Source organism: Mustela putorius, unplaced genomic scaffold, assembly GCF_011764305.1.
Source record: "Mustela putorius furo isolate JIRA1106 unplaced genomic scaffold, ASM1176430v1.1 tig00003909_pilon_pilon_pilon, whole genome shotgun sequence".
NCBI lineage: Eukaryota > Metazoa > Chordata > Mammalia > Carnivora > Mustelidae > Mustela > Mustela putorius.
The window spans coordinates 39227055-39239499 of record NW_025422057.1 but is presented as its reverse complement, the minus strand read 5'-3'; the positions used below and the strand labels follow the sequence as shown (position 1 = coordinate 39239499).

General features: G+C 40.4%; 1 protein-coding gene across 3 annotated transcripts in view; it reads left to right on the top strand.

Annotated features, from left to right (window-relative positions):
• Positions 1-12156: 12156 nt before the first annotated feature.
• MARCHF8 (membrane associated ring-CH-type finger 8) overlaps positions 12157-12445 on the top strand; it is a 129591-nt gene continuing 129302 nt past the window's right edge. The window contains exon 1 of one of the 3 annotated variants that reach the window (XM_004765871.3): positions 12157-12312. The gene's annotated coding sequence lies outside the window, so the exon portion shown is untranslated. The other 2 variants (XM_004765878.3, XM_004765874.3) reach the window with 2 other exon arrangements.

Sequence of the window (12445 nt, the reverse complement as noted above, 5' to 3'; positions counted from 1 at the left end):
TTATGAGTTTGATTATTTGATTATTTACAAAATTTTTCTTTTATAACTTAAAAAATTTTTTTTATTTAAATTCAATTTAATTAATGTATACTATATTATTAGTTTCAGAGGTAGAATTTAGTGATCATCAGTTGCATGTAATACCCAGTGCTTATCACATCACGTGCCCTCCTTAATGCCCATCACCCAGTTACCCCAAACCCCCAATGACCTCCCTTCCAGCAACCCTCAGTTTATAGTTTATAAATAGTTTATATATAGTTTATAGTTAAGCATCTCTTATGGTTTGCCTCCCTCTCTGTTTTTATCTTATTTTTCCTTCCCTTCTTCTATGTTCATCTGTTTTGTTTCTTAAATTCTACATGAGTGAAATCCTATATTTGTCTTTCTCTGACTGACTGATTTTGCTTGGCATAATACCCTCAATGATTTCATTAAATAAATCAGTAATTTATTCTAATTGGAAAAAATGACTATCCGTATAAAGGTATTCTTCTAGGATATAAGGGCCCTGTTCCCCAGATGTAAGCAATATAACCAATATAAGCTTTTGAGAGTTCATTCCTTTCATGAAAGCTTAGTTGAATCAGATCCTGATCCCTGGTAAACAGGTGGCAGGCAACCCAAATAGATTTTGCAACTCTAGCCCCACCCAAGTTGGATCTACAATGGTACCTGAGGCTAATTTAGGTGCTCTGCAGGGTCTCTTTCTCCACAAAGGGGTGAATGAACTGGAGAGTTCTACTCTTCCTGCTACTTCTTAAAAAGAGATAGAATGTTAAATGGATAAAGAGCCTTCATCCTTCTGAAGACATTTCAAGATGCTCCTGGTCAGGAAGGAAATACATTTACAAGTGGGAAAGATACTAGTGGAGGAGTGATACAATTAGGGGTTGATGACGATGGTTTGTTTGTTTGTTTGTTTGTTTTTAAGATTTTATTTATTTATTTGACAGAGAGATCACAAGTAGGCAGAAAGGCAGGCAGGGAGAGAGAGGAGGAAGCAGGCTCCCTGCTGAACAGAGAGCCCGATGTAGGGCTCGATCCCGGGACCCTGGGATCATGACCTGAGCTGAAGGCAGAGGCTTAACCCACTGAGCCACCCAGATGCCCCGATGGTGATGGTTTTTAGGGCAAGCTATATAAACTAATGAAAATACTTACATTTGTGTTGAGTAATTCAGTTTTCCTCCCCCACTTATCAAGACAACATGTACTTTAGACATTTAAAATCTATTGCATGGATAGGCTTCTGTAAAAGGACAAAACATATTTATTCTACAATAAATATGAATGGTTAGGGTATTGATATATGCTCAGTGCACTATGCTTTTTAAACTAAGACCATGTAGAAATAAGTCTTGTTTTAAGTCCATCAAAGATTATGGTTAAAAGTGAGTTTTTGGTCCTTGTCATACTAGTTTTTAAGTCACTGAGAGAGAAACCAGTCAAATTCCAGAAATAATATCATTGGAAAGCATTTCTTTATGCTTTAAATTCTTACAAAGAGGTTATCATAATTTTGCAGATCTTAGATCTGTCTTTCCAACCCCAGTAATCATCAGAGTGCTTTGCATGTAGACCCAGATTAAACATTAGTTAAATAAATTAATTATATGGAACAGCTTAATTGTGACCAAAAATCAAGGTGTTCATATTGTTTTATATAACTAAACTAATTTTATGTGATAAAATTCAGTTTCTGGATTTTATTTTTTTTGAGGGGGTGGGCAGAGGGAGAGAGAGAATCTCAAGCAGGCTCCACACCCAGCCTAGAGCCCTACACAGGGCTCCCTCTTGACCCTGAGATCATGACCTGAGCTGAAGTTAAGATTTGAATGCTTAACCACTGAGCCACCCAGGAACCCTCTCTGAATTTTATTTTTAAACAGTAAGTATTTGGTTTTAGCAACATTAAAAGTTAAAATGTTTAATAAATATTTTTCAAGTTAAGTTTAGTGCTTTTTAATCATTCTAACATGAGAATTTCAACTATATACTTAGATGTTTTAAAATTTCATGTGTTCTCACTTGTGGAAGGATTTAATTATAACAGAATACAGGAATTGATTTCCTGATGTATGTTTAATGTGGTTTTAAGCCATCAGGATAGAGAATCCAATCTCCTTTCTAGTGGGGTTTTCCAAAGTATGAACTCTGTACCTATCTTGAAACACAAGATTTTAAGTGACACATGAATGAAATTTTAAAAATTATTTATATACTTTTAATGTTTATCATGAAATGACTCAAGTAGCTTAAGTTGAAAATAAATTGATACAAAAAAAAAGTTGAGGGGCGCCTGGGTGGCTCAGTGGGTTAAGCCGCTGCCTTCGGCTCAGGTCATGATCTCAGGGTCCTGGAATCGAGCCCCGCATCGGGCTCTCTGCTCAGCAGGGAGCCTGCTTCCCTCTCTCTCTCTCTCTGCCTGCCTCTCCATCTACTTGTGATTTCTCTCTGTCAAATAAATAAATAAAATCTTAAAAAAAAAAGACATTGCATTAAAATATTAAAAAAAAAGTTGATTGAAAATTGACAAGCAAGAGTATGTATAACATCGTAACAGTAGATGTGAATGACTGAAATTTAGGAATAAAGGTATCTCATGTTTCTTTGAAAACTATGTTAGACTTTAAGAATGGTTGATGAAAGTGATTTTTGAAAAATGATTTTTATTATTTTTAATGATTTTTTAAAAAATACATAAGGATAAAAAACGAAAGTTGAAATTTCACCATGGACAACCTCCTTCCCCCACCTCTTAAAAGTTTCTGTTTTAGTTTTTCTGGTAGTTACTATCATAACACTAGCCAATATATTTAGACATAATTTTTTGACACCCCATTATTACAGATCAGGAATTTAACCTGATAACTCATTACCTCTGTACTCCCCAATTTTTATTAGTGTATTAGTCTGCTGAGGTTGCTGTAACAAAATACCATAGACTGGGTGGCTTAAACAACAGAAATTAATTTTCCATGGTTCTGGAGGCTAGCAGTCCCAGATCAAGGTCTGTCCAGCAGGGTGGTTTTCTGGTAAGATCTCTTACCCTGGCTTTCAGAGAGCTGCCTTCTCATTGCATCCTCATGGCCTTTCTTCAGTGTGTGCATACATGGAACTCTCCAGTGTCTTATTTTACAAGAGCACTAATCCTATGGGACCAGGGCCCTACTCTATGACCTCACTTCATCTCAGTTACTTCTTTAATCCAGAAACAGCCACACCAGGTAGGGTTTAACAATTTGAAGGACACACATGTATTTAGTCCATACTGGTCAGTTCTTTATAGTTAGAGTATTTATGTCAAATTCACTCACTCCTCTGCAGTTACTCTTGTCCCTATCACCATAGCTTTTACCTGAGCTGTTGTAACTGCTTAAGCTTCCTAGCTGGGATTCTTTTTTTTTTTTTTTAATTTATTTTTTATTTATTTTCAGCATAACAGTATTCATTATTTTTGCACCGCACCCAGTGCTCTATGCAATCCGTGCCCTCTATAATACCCACCACCTGGTACCCCGACCTCCCACCCCCTGCCCCTTCAAAACCCTCAGATTGTTTTTCAGAGTCCATAGTCTCTCGTGGTTCACCTCCCCTTCCAATTTCCCCCAACTCCCTTCTCCTCTCTAACTCCCCATGTCCCTAGCTGGGATTCTTGAGTTACTTCTGTGTCCTTTATATAACCCCATTTTCTACACTTGTGAACTCGAGAACCAAAAATTGAGCACACCAGTGCCTGAAATATATTAGTGACTTCTATGTTCTTAGAATAAAGACCCAAATTCTTAATAATTCTTCCTAGTAAGGCCCCTGTGATTTAGCCGCCACCAATTTCTCCAGTCTCAAATTGCATGGTTTCCCCCTGCTTTCTGAAATTTGCTCACATTGACTTTCTTTTAGTATTCCCAGCCTGTTTCTTTCTCCTTAATACCCAGTGGTTTTTCAGATGCGTACTTCGTCATTACTTCCTGAAAGAAGCCTTCCCTGATGTATTCTTGTCTAAGTCAGTACCATTCCTCTTCCTACCATATACATTTCTTTCATGGTATGTACCACAATATTATTTTGATATTTCTGTGATCATTTGAATTGCATAAGATGGCAAGTCCATCAGAGTAGGAATTGCCCTCCTGTCTGTCTATCCTTGTTCCCAAGCATTGCAGAGAGAAGCCCTTAGTATTTGTTGAATGATTAAAAAAAAAAAAACTTTAAGGATGTGCTAAGTCTTTTTAGTGACCTAGTAATATTAAGTGATATTATTGCCTTTTTTGCCTTGTATTTGGGTTGATTTAAAAATTGAAAGCAGGAGCTCCTGGGTGGCACAGTCAGTTAAGCATCTGACTCTTGATTTCAGCTCAGGTCCTAATCTCAAGATTGTAAGATCCAGCCTTGCATTGGGATTCAGAGTCTGCTTGTGACTCTCGTTCCCTCTTCTTCTGCCCCTCCCCCCCAAGCTCTCTCTCTCTCTCTTTATTATGTTAGTTACCATACAGTATATCATTAGTTTTTGATGTAGTGTTCCATGATTCATTGCTTGTGTATAACACCCAGTGCTCTATGTAATACATGTCCTCCTTAATACCCATTGCCAGGCTAACCCATCCCCTACCCGCTTCTCCTCTAAAACCCTCAATTTGTTTCCCGGAGTCCATAGTCTCTCATGGTTTGTCTTCCTCTCTGAGCCTACCCCTTTAATTTCCCCCTTCCTTCTCCTAATGTCCTCCGTGCAATCTCTTATGTTCCACAAATAAGTGAAACCATATGATAATTGACTTTCTCTGCTTGAAAGTCTCCTAATCTCCTCCAGTTCCATCCATGTTGATCCAAAAGTTGGGTATTCATCTTTTCTGATGGCTGAGTAACACTCCATTGTATATATGGATCATATCTTCTTTATCCATTTGTCTGTTGAAGGGCATCGTGGCTCTTTCCGCAGTTTGGCTTTGTGGACATTTCTGCTATGTCATTGGGGTACACATATGACCCTTCTTTTCACTATATCTGTATCTTTGGGGTAAATACCCAGTAGTGCAATTTCTAGGTCATAGAGTAGCTCTATTTTTAATTTTTTGAGGAACCTCCACACTGCTTCCCAAAGTGGCTGCTCCAACTTGCATTCCCACCAACAGTGTAAGAGAGTTCCCCTTTCTCCACACCCTCTCCAACATTTGTTGTTTCTTGCCTTGTTAATTTTTGCCATTCTAACTGGTGTAAGGTGGTATCTCAATGTGGTTTTGATTTGAATTTCCATGATGGCTAATGATGAACATTTTTTTCATGTGTTTGCTCGCCATTTGTATGCATTGGAGAAGTGTGTGTTCATGTCTTCTGTCCACTTTTTAAAAAAATTTTATTTATTTATTTTTCAGAGAGAGAGAGAGAGAGAGATCACAAGTAGGCCAAGAGGCAGGCAGAGGCAGAGGGAGAAGCAGGTTCCTTGCCGAGCAAGGAGCCAGATGTGGGACTTGATTCCAGGACGCTGGGATCATGACCGAAGGCAGCCACTTAACCAACTGAGCCACCCAGGCACCCCTTCTGTCCATTTTTTGACTTGATTATCTGTTTTTTGGGTGTTGAGTTTGAGAAGTTCTTTATAGATCTTGTATGTCAGCCTTTTGTCTGTAGTGTCATTTACAAATATCTTCTCCCATTCCATAGGTTGCCTCTTTGTCTTGTTGACTGCTTCCTTTGCTGTGCAAAAGCTTTTTATCTTGATGAAGTCCCAAAAGTTCATTTTCACTTTTGTTTCCCATGCTTTTGGAGACATGTCTGGAAAGAAGTTCCTGAGACCGATGTCAAAAGAGGTTACTGCCTATGTTCTCCTAGGATTTTGATGGATTCCTGTCTCACACTGAGGTCTTTCATCCATTTTGAGTTTATCTTTGTGTATGGTTTAAGAGAATGGTCAGTTTCATTCATCTGAATGTGGCTGTCCAATTTTCCCAGCACCAATTATTGAAGAGACTGTCTTTTTTCCCACTGTATATTTTTTCCTGCTTTGTCGAAGATTATTTGACCACAGAGTTGCAGGTCCATATTTGGACTCTCTACTCTGTTCCACTGATCTATGTCTCTGTGTTTGTGTCAGTACCATGCTATCTTGGAGATCATAGCTTTCTAATATAGCTTGAAATCAGGCAACATGATGCCCCCAGTTTTTTCTTTTTCAACATTTCCTTAGTGATTCGGGGTCTTTTCTGGTTCCATACAAATTTTAGGATTGTTTGTTTCAGCACTTTGAAAAATGCCAATAGTATTTTGATCAGGATGGCATCGAAAGTGTAGATTGCTCTGGGCAGCATAGACATTTTAACAATGTTTATTCTTCCAATCTATGAGCATGGAATGTTTTTTCCATTATTTTGTGTCTTGGGTTTCTATCTTTTATAGATGGTTGTTAACTAGGGAGCAGAATAGTTATTACTTGGGGGCAAGAAGCTGAGTTTTGTGCTTTTTCTTCCTAATTTGGTCAGAGGTTTCCTGTCACGGTATCCTCCATCTTGGATCTGTCCGGTTTGATCTGGCTTCTTGCGGAGTGCTGCCAGGACAAGTCTCTAACTTCCTGATAGCTGGCCAGGACCACTTCACATTGGCCTCCAGAGGTTAGGGGTTCAATGTATAAATTTTGGGGAGACACAATTCAGAACATAATAGATTCTATATATTGCTGTGGTAACTAACAGATTAACTTTTATTCCTCATCCATGCAAAATTCAGTGAGCCAAGCAACTTCCCAGGGTAGCTACCTGATGAGGCAATTCAGGCTAATTCCATTGTATGATTTTGCCAATGTAACGTGTATTCTTTAGGGTTGCTGCAGCAGGGGGGAGAGGGCTAGAGGGTTGCCCATTGTCTTTTCATTGACTTTGTGTAGAAGTGTATATACATTCTGCTCACAACCCATTGGTTAGAGCTAGTCATATGGCTTTACCCAATTGCCAGAGTTAGGGGGGTGGTGGGGAATGGATATTCAATGAGTTGTGAATGTCTGCCACAAATGGTATTAAGGGCTAAGAACAAAAGCCAAACACAATAGAGTGACACAGATAGGAGCTGTTTTAGAAAGGGTGGTCTGAGACCTCCACTATGAGAAAGTTACATTTATGTAAAGTCACAAAGGAAGAGAGGAAATGGGGGAAGTGTTCTAAGCCTGAGGAAACCAAGAAATAGCAAGGAAGTCTGGCAGCTAGAACAAAGCAAGTAAGGGGGAAAACAGGAAATAAGGAACTACATTATGAAAGACTTGATAGGTATGAACTTTGGATTTATTCTGAATTGGGATGATATTGGAGGTTTACATAATTGGACTTAAGTTTTAAAAAATCAGTTTGGTGACTGTGTAGAAAAACATTGGAGGAGGCAACGATGAAAACCAGGAGGCAGATAATCATCATCATTATCATCATATCATCATTCATAGGAATTCATAAGGCTGGGCTGGGATGTGGCACTCCTGGATGGTTTTTATCCTCTTCTCAAACCACCAACACCCCGCTCCCTGTCTTCACTCTCAACTTCTTATTTTGTTAAACTGGGAACAATTGGAAAAGAAAAAAATTTTTTTTGACTCCATAGTGAGTCAACTCTATACTGACTCCATACTGAGTGAAAAACCCCACATGGGGCCCCAATCCCAGGACTCTGAGATCATGACCGGAGCTGAAATTGAGTCAGATGCTTAACTGACCGAGTGACCCAGGCACCCTGGAAAAGAAATTCTATATGCATCTAACAACAAACATACCAAACTGTATCTGTGCCTTCCCACTCCCCTTGCTCATCTATCTATGGATGACCCTTACAGCTAACTCAAGGATTTCCTTCCTATGTTTGTCACTCTTCTGCATTGATATTTTCTCATCACTGAACCACTTCTATATTAGTGTATAAATATTTAAACAAAATACCTAACCCCCACATCTCTGGCCTGCTGTTGTTCCCTTCCCCTGTTTGTCTTTGCAGCAAAAGGAAATCTGCTTCCTGTCACCATATTCTATCTCTGCAATATGGCTTGTATCCCTATCACTTTATCTTAATTGCTCTGTTCTCAAGTTCTCAAAGATCTCTCAATTGCTAAATCCAAAGGTCACTTCTCATTTTACTCAACTTCTCAGCAGCAAATGAAATGACACACTGAGGCACTTCCTTCTCCCTAGAAAGTTTTCTTCACTTAGCCTTTAGAACTCTATTTCATTTTTCTCCTCTTAACTTAAGCTGTTACTGCTGTTTTCTTGGCTAGTCTCCCCATCTCCAAAGTGCTACATGAGCAGCCTTTGGATCTTTAATTTCCCCTGCAATTATGCAATTCATGTCCTTGGTCAGCAACTTTCAGTGATTTTCAAACTGTAACACCATACTGTTCTGTTACTCTGTCAAATCAGTTGAGTTGGGAGAAGTTTTAAAAAATAGAACAGAATAAAGTGGAAAAGAAAGGAAATAGTGAATTATAGAGGGTAGGTTTGCTTTTTGAAACTTTTAAGTTATCGTAGATTTGCTTTTTGAAACTTTTAAGTTATCAACATGTGTTTGTTCAGTATGAAAAATGTATTTTGTATCCTGGGTTGACATCAGAAGGTATGAAAGTTGCTTTTCTGTGTGATGTCATCCAATCTTGTAGCCCTAGATACTACCGACCAATCAATTCATGTCTCTGTAGCTCTCCTCAGAATTCTAGTGTCTTCTGTGCAGTTGCTAACTGTACACCTCTATTTGGACGGCTAATAGACAGGCATGTCAAATTTAGCATGTCCAAAATCAAATTCTTGATTTTTTTTTTCCTGCCAGCCTGCACATACCCTTTTTTGACTTTAAAAATGTAAGTCAGTTATTTTACCACAAAAGTGAATTTATTTGGGAATAGCAGAGAATTGCAATTCAGGAGAAGCAAGGTTTAGCAAAAACTTTAGGCTCGTCTTAGAAAAGAGGAACATTATTTTATGGAGATGAAGGAGGAAGTGGGTTTTTTTTTTTTTTTTTTTTTTAAACAGAAGTCCATTGGAGAAAAGCAAGAATTCAGGGCGATGAGGTCCCCCCCCCCCGACACCAAGATTTTATTTATTTATTTATTTGACAGACAGAGATCACAAGTAAGCAGAGAGGCAGGTAGAGAGAGGTGGGGAAGCACACTTCCTGCTGAGCAGAGAGCTGGTGCAGGGCTCAAAGGACCCTGAGATCTTGACCTGAGCAGAAAGCAGAGGCTTTGACCCACTGAGCCACCCAAGCACCCCAGTGAGATATGCTGTACATCTTTTCCTATTGGGACCTGTAATTGATAATTCTTTCCTGTTACGTGTTTTTCTGTCAGGGTAATAGGTAATTCTTCCAGTTATTGATGAGTGGTATGGCACAAGAGCTCCCTCTTCTGGCCTCCCAACTCCATTTTAAATATATATATATATATATTTTAATTTATTTATTTGACAGAGATCACAGGTAGGCAGAGAGGCTGGGGTGGGGGGAAGTAGGCTCCGGGATGAGCAGAGAGCCCCATGTGGGGCTCCATTCCAGGACCCTGAGATCATGACCTGAGCCAAAGGCAGAGGCTTAACCCACTGAGCCACCCAGGTGCCCCATCCCAACTCCATTTTAGTGAGGTTTCCCTTTATTAATTTTCACACCCTTCTCCATCTAAGTAAATGACAGTCCATTCCTTTGGTTGTACAGGCCAAAAACCTTGGAGTCATCCTTCACTCCTTTAACAAATACCTCTAATCAATCTGAATATCCTATTGGCTCTACTTTTGAAATATGAAAAATACTAAGTGAAGCAAGAGTGTCATTTAGCATAGCATAGGAAGGCCAAAATCAAGAGAATAAACAGATATAGTGAAACCACATTTTGATAGTTATCAATAAAAAGGAAAAGATGTTTAGTCAGGAGATGTAAATACGAGGCTGGCTTTACCACATCATAGCTTTGTTATGATGATTGGTTAAGAGGTGATTATTCACCTCTTTCTCTGTTTGCAAGTGTCCTGTTATTCCTTGTGTTCATCACTCTAGGGAGAACTCTAGTATACGCACTGTGTTGGATGATATGCTGTTATAGAGTCATATGTAATTATAGCAATAATTATAGTATATCTTGTCCTACTTACCAATGCATTTTGTTTGCAGTGAAACCCTAACTGAAAAACTAGATATGTTCAGCCATTTGGTGGTGACTTCTTTCTTTCCCACAAACACTAGGAGAGGGCAGGCAATTTTCCTATGTGGGCTGAGGCAGTGGACAGGTAGTATACTAGGAGTCGCCATCACCACAAACATAATGCGGAATTAACCTGCTGCCATATGGCCAATACTCGCCTTGGAGTGAAGACCTGGTCATCCGTGAGAAATTCCCTTATTGGTAGCCTTCCATTCGAAATGCAAAGATTTTTTTGTGGCTGTGCTAAGTTTCCTTGCTGGCAATGCTCAACTCCAGTCCAGGTGGCAAGAGTCCAGACCCGGGTCCTGAACCCATTCAAGCTGTCAGTTGCGTTTCCCTCAGGACTCTGACCTCCTATATCACTACCTCTTGCTAAAGGTCATATATGGTTAATATTTATTGAGCACTGTATGTATTGGGCACTTTAAAGTGCTAGGCCAGCATTATTTCATTTCATCTTGAAACTATTCAGTAGCTACTATCTTTCTTTTAGGTGGATGAAGAGATTCAGAAATGTGAAGTAAATTGCCTAGATAGAAATGGCTGAGCCAGGACTCATCCTAGCATTGTCTCCATGAGTACAGCCTAACTTACAGATCCCTCTAGATATCTAAAGGGACTTTTCCACTTCTTACAGATCCACAAGCCATAGATAAGCCAACTTTTTTGCTTCTCAGGCATGGTCGAGGCATAAGGTATAGCAGTGAAAGATACTCTCCCTGCCTTCATGGAACATCTGCTGCCAGGAGCAGCAGAAAAAGTCAAGCAGGTTGTGGCAACTAGCCTTGTAACCTATTTTCTATAGTAAAAGATGAGTATGGAGAAAAATCACTATTTTCTTCTCTTTGTAGTGTTGCATTTTAGGTGTGTTAATGAAGAGGATGATTGACTTTGCATTGACTGGAAGGATATTTTAAGCCCACTGTTTTGACCCTGTCAGTTTGCTCTTAGTCATGTATGCAACATGATCAGGATTGTATGAAAGAATTAATTATGCAATAGATCATTCCTGGACAATTCTGGAATATTTGAAGGAATTGGGTCACAATTCTTATTAATTTGCAAAAAATAGTACATATTATCAGGTTTTTATGCAATTTATAATGACTATTATGGGAGAAATTGGCAGTGGCTGAAACTTTACTTCTGTAAAGTCTGATGGAGGAAAATGACTTGGTAGAAATAGTTACTAAAAACAAGTGTCGGCTATAATAAGTAAAGTTTGATGTGAACAAAACCTGAATGCTGAATCAAATATATTTTTTAAAGATTTTATTTATTCATTTGACTGACAGAGATCACAAGCAGGCAGAGAGGCAGACAGACAAAGAGAGGAGCAGAAAGCAGGCTCCCCGCTAAGCAGAGAGCCAGGCGCGGGGCTCCATCCAGACCCTGGGACCATGACCCGAGCTGAAGGCAGATGCTTTAACCCACTGAGACACTCAGGTGCCCCCTGAATCAAATATTTATTTAGGTATGTTTGTATTTACAGATGCAAAAACTAATTCTCATGAAAATGATAATAAAATATAATTTAAAATAGAAGTTGGAAGTCCCATAAGCCTTTTTCACACCCATTCTAGGATGGGGATCAGGATGGGGTAGGCTGTGGCATAGCCATTCATTCCAGATTAGGGAGTGAAAGGAAACAAATATTCCTTAAGGTAAACAAACACTCCGTCTTCGTTTGCTAGTCTTAGGTTAAGAAGTATTTCCATTTTTTTTTTTTCCAAGTTCAACATCAGAATACCTGACCGAATTCCCTTCTCCTTTCAAAGCACTAATAATATAAGCGGTCGAGCCCAGGGCTCACAAAGGGACGGTGGGAAACAGGAACGGTGTCTCCCCTTCCGCGTCCTGACCGCGTCCGCCCCGCGGGCCTCGCCAAGACCAGGGAAGCAGAAGCTGCCGCAGCCACCACAGCCTCCGCGGCTCCTCTTCGACCCCTTAGCTTGCCCGTCGTTGCCAGGCAACACCTCCACAACCTCCGCCCGCGGGCGAACACGTGACGCGCATGTCACGTGATGGGGCCGTGGCGTCCTCCCGCGGAGGGGTGTAAACAGGCCCAGTGGCGGCCGAGCTGCGGGCCTGCTGCATCCTGGTGTCCGGCATGCTTCGGGCGGGCCCGGACGGCCCAGCCGCGAGCTCAGCGCCCACCTGAGGTAACCCCTGCGGCCTCGGAACGGGCGTACCTCACGCCGCTTGCAGGAGTTGCTGCCCGCCGCCGACCCGGCCGAGAGAGCCCCCGGCCCCGGCAGGGGGTGTGGCTGCCGGCTGTGCGGTCTGCGACAGGTG